Source organism: Tursiops truncatus, chromosome 14 (assembly GCF_011762595.2).
Source record: "Tursiops truncatus isolate mTurTru1 chromosome 14, mTurTru1.mat.Y, whole genome shotgun sequence".
In the NCBI taxonomy this organism is placed as follows: Eukaryota; Metazoa; Chordata; class Mammalia; order Artiodactyla; family Delphinidae; genus Tursiops; species Tursiops truncatus.
This window is the reverse complement of record NC_047047.1, coordinates 69,966,351-69,982,915: the sequence shown is the minus strand read 5'-3', so window position 1 is coordinate 69,982,915 and position 16,565 is coordinate 69,966,351. Positions and strand designations below refer to the sequence as shown.

Sequence of the window (16,565 nt, the reverse complement as noted above, 5' to 3'; positions counted from 1 at the left end):
AGTATCTACAGTGTTGTGAGGGAAAAGGATTTATCCTCAGTTTTATACCTTACCACACTGTCATTTACATAAAAAGGCAAAAGAGAGATTTCAAGACAGACATGGTTTCAGAAATTACACTAGCTTTGTACTTTTTCTGAAAAAAAAAAATGTCCAAGGAGATACTCTGTAGAATAAGATAATTAGTAAACTTGATTTAACAGATTGATATTAAACTTTGTACCTACAGAAGATACTTCATTTTGATTACCTGTAATATAGTCATTACATCTAAGGTACAGAAATAACAAAAATAGAAATTCAAAAGTATTTACTTTAAGCATTTACTGTGTTCCTACTATGTATTAGGCAGGGAGCTAGGCTGAGGGTGCAGTGAAAAACAAGGTAATGTGATTTTTTTGCCCTGATGGAGCCTACAGCCTGGCAACCAATACAAGAAATAACTGGATAGTTACAATGCAGTGCAGTGGATGCTCCAGTGGATAGACTACATGATAGAATGTCAGAATAGAGCAGGAGCACTTAACCCAGATTTGGGGGAGAGGCAGAGGTGGCTTTCTGAAGAAGGAACATCTGAGATAAGACAGGAGAAAGAAATTGAGAAGATTTCAGATTAGTTGATTGCAGAGAATACAAAGTGAGTGAAAGGAACAGATGACACCAGAGAGGTAACTAGGGACAGTATCACACAAAATCTTGAAAATAATATCGAAGCAGTTGGGCTTTATTTTGAGAGAAGTGGGGAACTATTAAAAGATTTTAATCATGAAAAAGTGATATGATCTGGTTTGTTTTTTAGATAGATCACTCAGTTTATGGTGTGGAAAATATCGAATTAGAGCCAGTAAAATTGAAGGTAGTAAGATCAGTTAGAGAGTTGTCTTATTTATTCATTTGTTCTAACAATAAATATTTCTAGGTTAGAGGTGATGTTGGGCTGGCTATGGTAGGGTCATGGGATGGAGAGAAGTAGAAGGACTTGAGAAAGATTTAGGCTTTCATGGTAGGCTTTGGTGGTTGGATATTAGGAACATGTAGAAGGAAGAAGACAGACATGATCCCTAAATCTCTGGCTTGTGCAATAGGTAGTTGATGATGGTGCCATTTATTAGAGGAACCGTGGAGGAGAAGACTAAGGAGGGGTGATGAGTTCAGTTGGAGGTGCCTATGGGACACCTAAGTTGAGATCCGGTAGATAGTTAGATAAATGGGTTTGAAGTTTAGGAGAGACATCTGGGCTGGAGATACTGATTTGGAAAGTATCAGCATTTGGAAGGTAACTAAAATCATGGATATGAAAGATCACCCTGGTAGAAGGTACAGAGAAGAGATTTAGGTGAAAGATCTTAGAACACACACATCTAAAATGAGGATTCTTCTAATAAGACTTTTAGAAGGAATGGCTAAAAAAGTAGGACAAAATTCAGGAGATACACCTAAAACTTACATAATGATTAAAAAAATTCAGGAGAGTGGGGCTAACAAATTTGAAACCATGGTACATGTATACTGGTATTAAATAAGTAAATGGACGGTGCATTGTGGGAGCCAGGTTTCTCACTTTTGGTGAGTGAGGTTACAGACAACCATGGCAAGGGGAAGGCTAGAACAAATCACATGGTACTAGATTAGAGTTAGAGAAATCAGGATGAGTTCACGTTTAGGTTAATATAGATATGGATACAGAAACAATTATAGATATGTATGTATATATGGCCAAGTATACAGACATATATTTCCTAGCTCTACTAAAAGGGCCTAGAAGCAATGACACCCCAGTAGCATTATGCACACCTAGCACCAAGATCTTGATTTGATACCATTTTCCAATTTAAAAAAGTAAGCTTCTTGGAAAATAATTGATTCTAGGACTGGCACAGGGAATATGCAAGATGAACCTGGAACATTTTGTAGAGCTAGAAGGTAAGAAAATACTCAAAAGCCAAAAGGATGGGGCTTGGCAAAAGGATACAGGAGGCAACCTGAAAGAGCCATCAAATGATCAAAGCTGGATTAGTTTGAATAACAAAATAAATAACACAGTATTGGATTATAACCCTAAATGATTGAATAAGTAAGTGTCCCTCGCTTATTTATCCCATACAGAAGAGCTCCAGGTAATTTATGCAGACACTTCTCTCCCTCAAGGAGGTGGAACTTAACTCCCTAGGCTTTGAGTGTGTGCTGTTCTTAGTGACTGAAAGGGAATGGTTATTTATGCAGATGCTGTTTAAGGTTAAATAAGTTATAGACTAAGGCATTTTCATGGGTTATAGTATTAAAGAATATTTGTGATCTCAGTGGGAGCTGTTCTAGGGGAAAGGTAGATTTTTGGGCTATTAATGTGTATGACTCTAACCTTAACCTATCTTAGAGAGTATTCTGTATGTTCTTATTAGAAGATTTAATCACAAACTGACAGCTATTTAGTGTCTATCAAAAGCTCACTTAAAGTATCAGATATGAGAAGATAGTTTAATGAATATTTTAATTATGTATTCATCTAATTTCTTGTATTAGGTCTTCAGAGAACAAAAGTATCAAGATCATGTCACCTCAGTCTCCCCCAACATGAAAATGCCTGTACTGATTCTGCTTTAATGATATGCCGTCTGTCTATAAATAGATCTATAAGCAACATCATTTCAATGATGTGCATTTTCTAAAATTATGTTTGAAACTATAGTCCACTAGGTTCATTGTTCTTTTTTCAAGTACATACAGTTCAGATACAAAATTTACATGTTTTCTTCTTATCAGAGATGAAAACTTACAACTCTGGAAACATGGACCCAAATTTGACACTCATTGTTTATAATTTGCTGATATTATGAATTTGATAGTGTCTGTTTCAGTTGCCTATTGTCATTTAACAAATCACTCCCAAACTTAGTGGCTTAAAACAGCATTGATTTATTATTTTTACAGTTCTGTGGGTCAGGAATTTGGTCAGGGCTTGGCTAGGGGATTCTTCTGCTCTGTGTGGCATCAGCTGGGTGCATTCACTCAGCTGGTAGCTGGGCTGGAAGGAGGCTTCACTCACATGTCTGGCACTTTGGCGTGCCTCCAGGTGGCCTCTCACCAGCATGATAATTTCAGGGTATTCAGATTTCTTACATGGTCTCGCTTCCAAGAGGAAGAAAGGGGAAACTGTCAGTCCTCCTGGTCTGTGGAACTTCAGAATGTCACTTTTGGTCACTGTTGGTCAAAGCAAGTCACAAGGCCAGCCAAGACTCAAGGAACTGGGGTACAAACATCATATTCTCATGGGTGGAGTGACGTGTACAGAGAGAGGGAAGGACTTGATGGCAGCCATCTTTGGAGGCTATTATGTGGCCATACCAACTACCTACCACAGTATCTTTTTTTTTTTTTTTTTGTGGTATGCAAGCTTCTCACTGCTGTGGCCTCTCCCATTGCGGAGCACAGGCTCCGGACGCACAGGCCCAGCGGCCATGGCTCACGGGGCCCAGCAGCTCCGCAGCATGTGGGATCTTCCCGGACCGGGGCACGAACCCATGTTCCCTGCATCGGCAGGCGGACTCTCAACCACTGCGCCACCAGGGAAGCCCCTACCACAGTATCTTAATTTTTTATTTTATTTACAAAGTTTTATTGTGATTAATCCTCTTTACCTTGCGTCTTAACTTGTAACCAATTCAAGTCCTCTTGGAAATTAGATTATACATATTAAATAAAAATTATTACCTTAATTTAGTAGAAAAAATTGGGGGTAATGAGGGACCATGCTAAGTCTCACTCTTGTCATTGTCACTCACTCTAAATTTATCTTGGCTTAACAAGTATCTTGGATTACTTAGAGCTGAAAATCTTAGTTTCTCTGATCTGGAAGGCTTACTGACACATGTTCATATATATTTTTTAAGCCCTGATAAACTTTGTGGAGCACAGTTCTAGCGAAGGGTACCATAATTTAAAATTCAGATACTGTTTGACTCAGAAAGTAATTCCACTTCATGAGTACACAGATATTCTTTAGAGCATTGTCAGTAATGGAAAAATACTGGAAACAACATATGAGTCTGTCAATGAGGAACTGGTTTAACAAATCATGATGCATTCATATGATAGAATATCATGAAATTGTTAAAAAAAAAAGAGCAGGAGGGAATTCTATAAGGAATGATATGAAGTAAGTTCTAAAACACATTAAGTTAAAAAAAATCATGATGAGAAGCTGTATAGTATGCCATCACTTTCATTAAAAATACATATAGGGGCTTCCCTGGTGGCGCAGTGGTTGAGAGTCCGCCTGCCGATGCAGGGGACACGGGTTCGTGCCCCGGTCTGGGAGGATTCCACCTGCCACGGAGCGGCTGGGCCCGTGAGCCATGGCCGCTGAGCCTGCGCGTCCGGAGCCTGTGCTCCGCAACGGGAGAGGCCACAACAGTGAGAGGCCCGCGTACCGCAAAAAAACAAAAAACAAAAACCAAACATATAAATGCTTTTTAATGTATAGAATACGAATGAATACACAGGAATCAAGGGAAGGGAGCTGGATGACTAGGGGGGACTTTCTATTCACCATAGCCTGTTAGTACAATTTACTTTTTATACCAGGTACATGTATTAACTACTCTAAAACTTAGCTTAAAAAATGCTCTGACAGTTTTATTTTATTTGTTGGTTATCTTCTTGTGTAAGGCAGAATGTTGGGTGTTCCATTCAGACAGGAGCCTAAAGGCCAGTAGGAAAGATTAAACACATGTACCATATCAGCAGGCTGCTTGTTAGAGTTGTCATTTTTGCATTGTCCAAATACTTTGCCCATTGTTTTTAGTGGACTGTTTATTTTCTTATTATTGTACTGAAGATTTCTTTTATATTCCGGAAACAAGTTATCAGATATTTGTCTTGCAGATATTTTCTCCAAGTTTGTGGCTTGTCTTTACATTTTCATAACACTGTCTGTGGAAGAACAGAAGTTTGAAATTCTAAGTGCAATATCTCAATTTTTTCTTTTATGGTCCATGCTTTTTGTGTCATATCTAAAAACTGCCTAACTCAGGTGTTGGCAAACTACAGCTGATTCAGCCCACTGCTTGTTTTTGTAAAATAAAGTTTTATTGGAACATAGCTATGCCTGTTTGTTTCCATGTTCTCTATAGCTGCTTTCATGTTACAGGACAGAGTTAAGTCTTTGCAGCAGAGATGATATAGCCCATAAAGCCTAAAATATTTACTGTCTGACCATTTACAGAAAAAGTTTGCCAACCTCTGGGCTAACCTAGCATCCCCAAAATTTTCTCCTGTGTTTTCCTTTAGAAATTTTATAGTTTTGTATTTTAAAATATTTAAGTCTATTAATTTTTTAAAAAATATTTATTTATTTGTTTATCTTGGCTGCGCCGGGTCTTAGCTGTGGCATGTGGGATCTTTTAGTTGCAGCATGCAGGATCTTTAGTTGTGGCATACGGACTCTTAGTTGCGGCATGCATGTGGGATCTAGTTTCCCGACCAGGGATCAAACCGGGCCTACTGCATTGGGAGCTCGAAGTCTTACCCACTGGCCCACCAGGGAAGTCTCTAGGTCTATTAATTTTTATATAAGATGTGAGATGTGCGTTGAGGTTCTTTTTTTTTCCCTGTATGGATTGTCATTTGTTATAGCCCTAGTTGTTATAAAGACAGTTTTTTCCATTGAATTACCATGGTACTTTTGTTGAAAATCAAATCAATTGACCATAACAGATATATTTCTGGACTGTCTCTTCTGTTCCATTGATCTGTATGTTTATCCTTATATCAGAATTATAATGTCTTGATGACTATAGCTCTATAGAAAGTATTGAGGGACTTCCGTAGCAGTCCAGTGGTTAAGACTCTGTGCTCCCACTGCAGGGGGCCTGGATTCAATGCCTAGTTGGGGAACAAAGATCTCGCATAAAGCATGGCACGGCCAAAAACAGAAAAAAAAATTGCAGGTCAAGAATAAAAAGATCTTCATTAAAAAAAAAAAAAAAGGAAAGTACTGAAATCAGGTAGTATAAAATTTCCAGCGTTCTTTTTTTTTAGAATTATTTTTAGCATCCTAGGTTCTGTGCATTTCCATATAAATTTTAGAATCAACTAACCAGTTTTTATTTAAAAAATCCTTGTAGGATTTTTTTCTTTTTATTTATTTATTTTTGGCTGCGTTGTATCTTTGTTGCTGCATGGGCTTTCTCTAGTTGTGGCTTTTTTGTGGTGCACAGGCTTCTCATTGCGGTGGTTTCTCTTGTTACGGAGCACGGGCTCTAGGTGCAGGGGCTTCAGTAGCTGTGGCTCGCTGGCTCTAGAGCACAGGCTCAGTAGTTGTGGTGCACGGGCTTAGTTGTTCCGCAGCATGTGGGGTCTTCCCGGACCAGGGCTCGAACCTGTGTCCCCTGCATTGGCAGGCGGATTCTTATCCACTGGGCCACCAGGGAAGTCCCGTCTGGTGGGATTTTAATTGTGATTTATGTTAAATCTATACACTAATTTGAGGAGAATTGATATATTAACATTGATTAATCTGATCTTTGAAAACAGTATACTTCCATTTATTGAGGTCTTTGATTTCTCACTTGGTGTTTTGTATTTTTGAGCACAGAATTTTCCATTTATTTTGCTATATTTATCCTGTATCTTTCTTTTTTGATGCTAATGTAATTGCTACTGTTTTGTTAATTTATTTCTAATTATTAATTGCTGCCATATAGAAATACAATTAAATTTTGTATGTTGACTTTGTATCCTTCAATTTTGCCAAATTCAAAGCAAATTTAGTTTCAGTAGTAGATTCTTTGGGATTTTCTATATAGACAGTCCTGTCACTTGTGGACAAAAGACAGTTTTGTTTCCTTTTTTTTTCATCTCTAGGCTTTTATTTCATTTTCTTGCATTATTGTACTGACAGTACAGTGCATTGTTGAATAGGAGCGGTGAGAGCAGATGTTCTTGCCTTGTTCCTGATTTTAGAGGGAAAGCATTTAGTCTTTCATGATTATGTATGATATTAGCTTTAGATTTGTTGTATATTCATGTCTTAGGCTGAGGACGTTCCCTTCTGTTCCTAGTTTTCTGAGTTTTGAATCGTGAATGGTTGTGGGTTTTTCCAGAATTTTTTTTGCATCTGTGAAGATGATCGCTTATATTTTAGTCTATTGATATGTTGAATTATATTGATGGATTTCTTTTTTCATAATGAACTAATATTGCATTCCTGGGATAAATGCTATTTGGTCATGATATATATTCCTTTTTGTATATTGCTAGATTCATTTTTCTAATATTTGGTTAAGATATTTTGTGTCTATGTTCATGAAAGGATATTGGTCTGTAATTTATTTTCCTTACAGTTTTTTTTTTGTCTGACTTTTATATCAGAGTTATGCTGTCCTCATAAGATGAATTGTGAAGTGTTTTCTCTACATTTATTTCTGGAAAATTTATATATTATTGTTATGATTTCTTCCTTAGATGTTGGTAGAATTTACCAAGGAAGCCATTTGTCATGGAACTTTCTTCATGGGAAGATTTTAAATGATGAATTAAATTTTCTTAATATATTAAGAGCTATTGTTATTTAATTTCTTGAGTGAACTTGGTAGTTTGTATTCAAACTTCCAAGGACTTGGTACATTTTATCAAAGTTGTAGAATTTATTGCCATAAAGTAGCTCATAATATTCTCGTATTATCCTTTTAATATCTGTAAAATTTCTAGTGCTGTCCTCTTTTCATTCTTGGTATAGTTAATTTGTGACTTCTCTCTCTCTCTCTCTCTCTCTCTCTCTCTCTCTCTGGCCAGAAGTTTATTCAGCGCTATTGAAATTCTCAAAGAACTACATTTCAGTTTCATAAATTTTCTCTATTGCTTTTTTTAGTTTCATTTCTTCCTTCTAATTCCTTTGTGTTTAATTTGCTCTTCTTTTTCTACTTAAGGTGGAGGCTTAGATTATTGATGCAAGACTTTTGTTTTCTAATATAAACAGTTTATGTTTTATGCTGTAAGTTTTTCTAAAAACTGCTTTAGTGGTATCCCACAAATTTTGATATGTTCCACTTTACGTTTAATTCAATTAAAAGTGTTTTTTAATTTCTCTTTTTAATCTTTGGGTTATTTAGAATTGTGTTGTTTAATTTCCAACCTTTGATAATTCTTAATCTATCTTTCAGTTATTGATTCTAACTTAATTCTGTTTTGGTCAGAGAAAATGCATTATTTAACTTAAATTCTTTTAAATATTTTGAGCTTTGTTTTATGGCCCAGAATATGGTCTTTCTTGGTGAGTGTTCCATGTACCCTTGAAAATAATGCATTTTCTGTTCTTGTTGTGTAAAATGGTCTATAAATATCCAATTAGGTCAAGTCAGTTGATAGTATTTTCAGGTTTTCTATAGCTTAGTGATTTTCTGTTTTCTTGTTCTGTTGATTAATAACAGAGGAGTATTAATGTCTACAACTGTAATTGTGGATTTGTCTAATCTCCTTACAGTTTTGTCATGAATTGATCCTTTATCGTTAAGTAGTATTCCTCTTTATCACTGGTGATATTCCTTATTCTGAGGTCTGCTCTTTCAGATATTAATACAGCCATGCTGTCTTGCCTTTCCCTCCTTTTACTTTTAACCTGTGTCTTTGTATATAAAGTAAGTGGATAGCATACGATTGGATTTTGTTTGTAAAATTTGATCTGATAATCTCTACCTTTTAATTGGGTGTTTAGATAATTTCTATTTAATATAATCATTGACAGTTTGGATTTAAACCTACTATCTTGCTAGTTGTTTTCTATTTTTGAATCTTTTTTGTTTATTTTTTCTGCCTTCTATTGAATTAATCATTTTTCATAATTTCATTTTATCTAACTCTTGGCTTATTCTGTATGTTTATACATACACACATATTTTTGCGGTTGCTCTAGGTCATGGTTTCTTAACCTTGGCACTGTTTGTATTTTTGGTTGGATAATTCTTTGTTGTTGGGTCATGGAGGGGATACCTGTGTCCATTGCAGGATTTTTAGCATCCCTGGTCTCTATCTACTAGATGACAGTAGCACCCTTTCCCCACCCCCAGCCGTGACGACCAAAAAAGTTTCTAGACTTTGCTACATGTCCCTGAGGGGGCAAAATTGCTCCTGGTTGAGAACCCCTACTCTACGGTTTATTTTATTTATTTTATTTTATTTATTTTATTTTTGTTTTTTGGCTGCGTTGGGTCTTCTTTTCCGCACACGGGCTTATCTCTCTCTGGTTGTGGTGAGCGGGGGCTACTCTTCATTGTGGTGTGCAGGTTTCTCATTGTGGTGGCTTCTCTTGTTGGGAGCATGGACTCTAGGCACGCGGGCTTCAGTAGTTGTGTCACACGGGCTCAGTAGTCATGGCTCGCAGGCTCTAGAGTGCAGGCTCAGTAGTTGTGGCACACGGGCTTAGTTGTTCCGCGGCATGTGGGATCTTCCCGGACCAGAGCTCAAACCTGTGTCTCCTGCATTGGCAGGCGGATTCTTAACCACTGCGCCACCAGGGAAGCCCCTACTCTATGGTTTAAAAGATATATCTTTAACTTATAATAGTTTTTTTCACATTTTTTAAAATCACATTTTTTCTTTAAATAATATACTACTTCATGTGTCATGTAATACCTTATATACAGCATAGTTCAACAACTATCTTCCATCTTTATACTATGTTGTCATAAATTTTATTTCTATGTATGTTATTAACACATTATCATTTTTTGCTTTAGTTCGTGTTTAACCTTCTAAAATCAATAAAATATGAAAAAATAGTCTTTTATTTTTACCTTCTCTTTCTAATGCTCTTCATTTCTTTTTTGTAGATCCAAATTTTCACCTGGGAATTTTCACTGCTGCCTAAAGAACTTCTTTTAACATTTCTGGTGTCTGCAGGCAGTGAATTCTCTCATTTTATTTGTCAAAAAATTCCTTCTTTCTTCCTTCAGTTTTCAAAACTATTTTTGCTGGTTATAGAATTCTATGTTCAGCTCTTTTTTCTTTCAGTACCTGAAAGGTATTATATTCAATATTGTCTTTGGCTTGTATAATTTTCTGAAGGTAAGGAAATTTTAATCTTTGTTATTTGTATCTAGTCTTTCTTTTTTCTCTGTCTTAGAGATTTTTATCTTTGTTTTTCTACAGTTTGAGTATGATATACCCGTGTATGTTTGTTTGTGTGTGCGTGTTTTGGTATTTATCATGATTGGGGTTCTCTGGGATTTTTTGCTCTCTAGTTTGTTGTCTTAGATTCATTTGGGAAAATTCTTGGCCATTATCTTTTTATGTATTTCTTGTATCTTATTATTTTTGTTTTCTTCTCCTGGGGCTCCAATTAAATGGTTGTTATACATTTTGATATAGTTCCACAGCTCTTGGATGCCCTGAACTGTATTTTTCCTTCGTTTTTTTAAAACTGTGGTTTCATTTTGTATTATTTCTATTGTCCTGTCTTTAAGTCCACTGAGTCTTTCCTAATCTGTGTCCAGGCTGCTGTTGAGGCTGCCAAAGAAATTTTTCTTCTCTAATGTAAACAAAATTTCTTTTGTTGTTTCTAGCTTTTCTATCTTACTTGTTTAAAGTTTCCATGTCACTGCTGAAAATTTCCATCTTTTTATGCATGTTATCCATCTTGTCTACTAGATCATCTAACAGTTATTTTAGAATGTTTGATAATTTCAGTTAATGAATCAGTCCTGATTCTGTTGATTACTTTATCTCTTGACAAAGGGTTATTTCTTCTTGCTTTTGTGGATGCTTCATAGTTTGTGATTTAATGCTCATCATCATGTACAGAAGAATAGGAGAGACTGAAGTGATCCTCTTCTCTCAGGCTGTGTTTGTCAGAGGTTGAGTCGATCTAATCTTGAAGTGAGGTGGGTTTGGATTTTGTGGCCATCATTACCTTCAGTGTACCACAGGCTTCACATTTCTCCATTTGGCTGCTGTTGCCTTGTGTTTAGAGTGTGGCATGTGGTACTACAGGATTCTTCTGTGATCCTGTATCACCCTCATCTTTCAACAGTCTTTGCACATCTGTTTGCAGAGGGATTTCATGTTACTGTTTTTCTCCCAGTGATAGATTATTGTTGCTTGTTACCCAGTGCTATGCTTGTGGGACAGGGCAAAGTTCTGTTTTGTTCTGGTGCAGACTCAATCCTGGTCAGGCCCTACATTCCTGGGTATCAGTGGTAGGACTTTCTTAGCTTTCCTGCTTTCTCTTCCCTGTGGTGGTCAAACACTCATACATTTGTGGTTGGTCTTGGGCAGAAATATCCTTTCCCTCCCTTGTAGTAGTACATCTCTGTTGGTATTGGTGCAGGATCCTTTGCCCAAGACTTTTTCCTCTCCCCCTCCCCTACAGTGGCAGAGGGGGTTTTTTTGCCTCTACTTTCTCATAGCATCAATGTGTCTTTCTTTGCCTGTGTCTGGGAGCTTAGGAGTGTTTTCTCCCCATCTGGGAGAGGCATTTTGCTTCTGTTCTCCTCTGAAGCAGTGGACTTTTGCCTGGACCCTGGGGTGAGAGGGTTTTCTGTCCTTCCCCCAGTGGCTCTAGGCTTTTGCTCTGTGTTGGGGACGGGTTGGGGAAGCAGGCAGAGCTTCAGGCCTGTACTCATCACCTTGTACACACTTGCTTCAGTGATGAAAGGCTTTCTCTGGTTTCCTGTCCTACCTCTAACCTTTCTTGTGAGAATCTGGTTGAGGCATGTAGAAGAACTTGCAACTGAGTGTAAACTCTCCTTGTGTCTGGGGTTCTCAACCATTCCTAACTGACATAGTAGTTCATACTTGGTCTTAAAGAATTTGTTAAAATCTTAACTGATTTTTTTTTCTTACATACGTGTATGGAGGCCACTTCTTCTGATGACCTGCCAAAGGTAAAACAGTTTGTGTGTACAGCCTCTCCCTGGAGGAATTTGTCCCTCTTTGGTATTTAAATTACTTGGTTGCCTTCTGACTTCAATTCTTTATTAGATTCAAGAGAAGTTTTGATTTTATAAATCTGGCTTTTTCTCACTAGGGTGGGAAAACATTCTTTTCTGGCTTTCTGCATTCTAGGTGGAAGTGGAACTACTTAGAGTTCTTGACAGGGTTTGCTATTTCAAACTGCTGCTTATTCGGATCCCTCTTGAATGTTTTCTCTTGCCTTCATTTGCCTCTTGAGCACTTTGTCATTTAGGATTGAACCCAAGGGACTACTTCCTCCATGAAGCTTTTCCTGATCCCACTAAGTAGAATAGAACATTTCTTGAATTGTACAACTGCTTTGCTTCTTGTACAGCTGTGTTTCATTTTTGCAGACCCGTTGAAACCTTCATTAAGGTTGAGCAGCTTTCAGAATTCGAGACCTCTCAACCTGAGAACTGTCCTTCTGCCTTCAAAGTTTATGGCTGTTATGGTTGATAGATTTTAGGTAGGATCATAAAGTAAACTTGAGATAAAGAAATATACAAGAGAACTTACATTTATTAATATAATAAAATTTGTGAAATCATACCACATAGTTTCCTGTGTACAGTTATTGCTCTTGAACTAAATTATTTTCAGAAATAAGACTGAAATTTGTAGAATCTAATTTCTTAGAACTGTGGGCTTGGTTACACAAGCTAGTATATATTCACACAATGAAATATCATGGAGTTTTAAAAAACAGTGATAAAACATATCCTAACATGGTAAATCTGCAGGATATAATGAGTGAAAAAAAATAAGGTGCAAAACTGAATATTTTGTGTAAGAAGGCAGGAAGAATAAGATTATATTTGCAGTTAAGTGTATTTGCATAAAGAATTACTAGAAGGATATACATACAAGAAACTAATAAAAGTGGTGACCTGTAGTAAGCAAGGACAATGTGAGCTGCAAGTGGATGATATACAAATGAGACTTCTCAAACATGTTATGTTCCTTTTTACATCATTTTGATTTTTGATTCATGTGAATGTAGTATATATTAAGAAAAGTTAAAGTTAATGAACATTATGTGAATCTTAAAAGATAACAGGAAGATTTGAAAAATACTTTAGAGCTGATAAAATATGTTGGCCTATGAAATAAAAATTGTGTGTGAGATACCTTTATTTTACGTAAATCAGATTTTACAGATGAAAAGGTAAATACAAAGCATGGAGAATTGCAAAGATCAAGGTTTTATGAATCTGGCTCTAGATGAATAAATATATAGAAAGGCTGGTTTTCTAGCATGATTAGAAAGGTTTGGGGTCTAGACCCAATGTGGGTGATCCCTCAAAGCAGAAAGGAGCATTGTGTTTAGGCAGCAACTATAACAGAAACACAGAGTGCTGAGAGTGGACTGGGGAACAATTTCTTACTCATGAAACTACTGGGCATATCCTTGGAAACTGATAAAATGTATCTAACTATTGTCAGGAAGAACAGGAGATGAGAATACCAAAGAATATTCTTATTACAAATTAAAACATATAAAGAAACAATAATTACATTACGTAAATAGGTTATAGCCCAGAAATCAACCTTGTTGTAGACAAATGAAATGTATAAGAAGAAATTTATAAATCAAGGGGTGGTTTACTTAATTACTTAATGTTGTTAGGAAAACTGGCAATTTGGAATACAGGTCAGTTCAGAGTTAAATCTCTTTCCATACATCATTTGGAATGAAGTATTCAAATAATTTAGCCCACAGAAAAGTGAAAATCAGAGTATTTATCTGTTATCAAGAAATTCCTAAGCAAAGAAATAATAAAAGAAGTGAAAAATGCACTGATGGATAAATCTGGCCACGTGAAAAGAAAAACTTTTGTATTGAAAGCCAGCGATAGACTGAGAAAATGTTAAAAGTAGATGAAAGACATAGTATTTTTACAATATAAGTGGTTAAGGAAAACATAAAACTCCTTTCCTATTCTACCCCAGGTGGGGCTGGAAGAGGGAGAGTTGCACACTTGGGAACAAAGGCAGTGTGCGTTACGGGAGAAGGATCTGATTAATGACATAGATAGCGTTCAGTGTCTAACTAAATTTGAAGACCTTAATATTATAGCAGGATCAGTCCACGTGGTTGTGTGTTTTTTCTCTAGCAGGTGATTGAATTGACCCAGGATTAGGAATTTGAGAGTGGAGAAGTGGAAGAAAGAAAATAACGTACTTGGTGGACTGATAGCTTGGGTGACAACCAAGATTTTGAGATTGGTGATAACACAGAACTGGAAAGATGAGTGTAGGTAGAGTGCATCTAAGGGATTGAGACTGGACCCCGGTTAGAAAAGATAGAGCGGAATATTGAACGACAAAGTCAAGAAGAGGGTAGGACAGCCAGATGGCATGACCATGAGGGAAAGGGTGGGACTGCTTGTGAGGTAGGGTCTGGAAATGTTACTGTGGACAAGGTTGATTCCTATGGCCTTAGTCTTCACTCTAGAGGGTTCTTTTCAAGAGCCAGATTTAGCCCAGTGGTTGAAAGTAGTGTTCAGTGATAAGCTTGAGGATGTAGAGGTCTTTTGTTTTACTATGTAAAAGGGGTTTCCAGAGGTCCCTGTGGAAAAGGTTGGAAGGAAGGGCGGCAGTTGGGGAACACATGCAGTGACTGAGACAGCAAAGAGAACACTGTGGGCATGAAGACAAGAGAAAAGGTAGTCACAATGGTTTATGTTTTGAATAAAGCCCAAGGGTGACAGGGATGGGAGCCACAGGTAGAAGTAACTAGCAAGATTCCTGAATTGACCTGTGGTGTAATGATCGTCTCTGGAGCCTGATCCACTGTGTCTTTGTAATCTAAAGGGAATATTAGTGGAAAACTTAACTCTGGGTGGTATAACCTAAAGCAGTTAGGCTTTAAATAACGAAAGCCAGTGGGGCTCACATTTCTTAAGCATTCTCTGATGTCTGCACAGTCCCACTGTTTGGAGTTAGCTCTGAGGTAGAATGGGAAGATACAGTACTACCATTAATTTAGGAAAGTCCACAATTTGTCACGTCCTACTGCCAAGGACCCAGGAATGAATGATAGCCATCATATTGGGTGCTTCTTTATCATAGAGGTATCTTCTGCTGGAAATCCTGTTTCCTCCTGCTGTTCCATTTTACCTGAAACTGGGTACTGAGGCCACTGCTGCTGGGGTGACTTCAGCAACTCTGATGAGTGAGTCAGTAGCTTAGGTCTCTTGCCTCCTTGAATTACCAATGCAAAGCTCAATTTACTGCATACCTCCTTTGGGGATCAGAACCTTTTTAAAGCTAGTAACTAATTACTGCTTATCAACTTTATATTTGTTTACTTACTTAACCTTTATTCTTTAATTTCAGTTTTTAAAATCTGTGGTAGGGACAAGAATGGGAATTAGAATTTCTTGAACAACGAAAGCATCTGTTATAAGAATCTTTGTATGCTTATAGGGAAACAATGATGTGTCACAGTATCTAAAATCTAATGTTTTCAGTAGAACAAATGTCTCTTTTCTCCTACTTTAGATCTAATGAGATGTAACTGGAACCGACTCTGATGATAAAAATCAAGGACCATCAGGCAAGATCAGGCAGTAAGAATTTTTGCTTCCAAATGAAGACACCGACATTTAGAACTTCTACTTATTCTAAGGTATTCGAGGTACAGTTTTACTTTAATTTGACTCCTTGGCAGTCATTTTATAATGCTGATTTCTATCTATATAGATTTCATAAGTTTAAAAGTTTTTATGTTAGAATGGTTAGCTTTTGGGGAAGAGGCCACCCCCCCCCCGACACACACGTTCCTCCAAATCTGAGAAGAGATTCAGATTTTAAAGGGAGGTCATCCTTATAATTAGGAAAGCATGTCAATTATAAGAAATAGAATGGACTTCCCTGGTGGCACAGTGGTTAAGAATCCACCTGCCAGTGCAGGGGACATGGGTTCGAGCCCTGGTCCAGGAAGATCCCACATGCCGCAGAGCAACTAAGCCCGTGAGCCACAACTACTGAGCCTGCATTTTAGAGCCCGCCAGCCACAGCTATGAGCCCGCGTGCCACAGCTACTGAAGCCCACGTGCCTAGAGCCCATGCTCCGCAACAAGAGAAGCCACTGCAATGAGAAGCCCGCGCGCCACAACTAGAGAAAGCTGTGCACAGCAAGAACCAAAGCAGCCAAAACTAAATAAAGTAAATAAATTTATTAAAAAAAAAGAAGAAACACAAATGTAAGAAAATATATCAAAATGTTCATTAAAAATAAAGAAATACACTGAGTGCAGATTAACAGTATAGAAGAACTGGAATAAATAAATGTCAATTTAATAATTATTTTATTTATGTCATGACCCTCTGAGATGAGCAATTGAATTCAGCACTCTAACCAACTGTGCTTACATGATACAAGAGATCTTAGTGATTGTCCTTTAGTTTGATCTGGAAACCTCTCTTTCCTGTTTTCCTAAACTTACTGTTAAGAGTTTTCTATTCACCAAGAAATGTCACTTATACTCCCTGTAGACTGTTTCTATAGGACCTTGGGGATCTGACTGGTTAGTTTCACTTAGATCAGAAAAACCAGACGTGTAATTAAAGAGTCAAATGATACTTCCAAATCATTGGGTGGCTGTCCACTTTAA

General features: G+C 37.2%; 1 protein-coding gene across 8 annotated transcripts in view; it reads left to right on the top strand.

The window, feature by feature from the left end:
- The window catches only part of NCOA1 (nuclear receptor coactivator 1), a 260,501-nt gene that overhangs the window by 48,659 nt on the left and 195,277 nt on the right, over positions 1-16,565 (top strand). For 5 of the 8 annotated variants that reach the window (XM_073791698.1, XM_019943146.3, XM_073791695.1 and 2 more), the window contains exon 2: positions 15,451-15,577. The exons of 1 other annotated variant lie outside the window; for it this stretch is intronic. The gene's annotated coding sequence lies outside the window, so the exon portion shown is untranslated. Of the gene's footprint in view, positions 1-15,422; positions 15,587-16,565 lie in introns of those variants that run through there. 2 more of the 8 variants (XM_073791694.1, XM_073791696.1) reach the window with 2 other exon arrangements.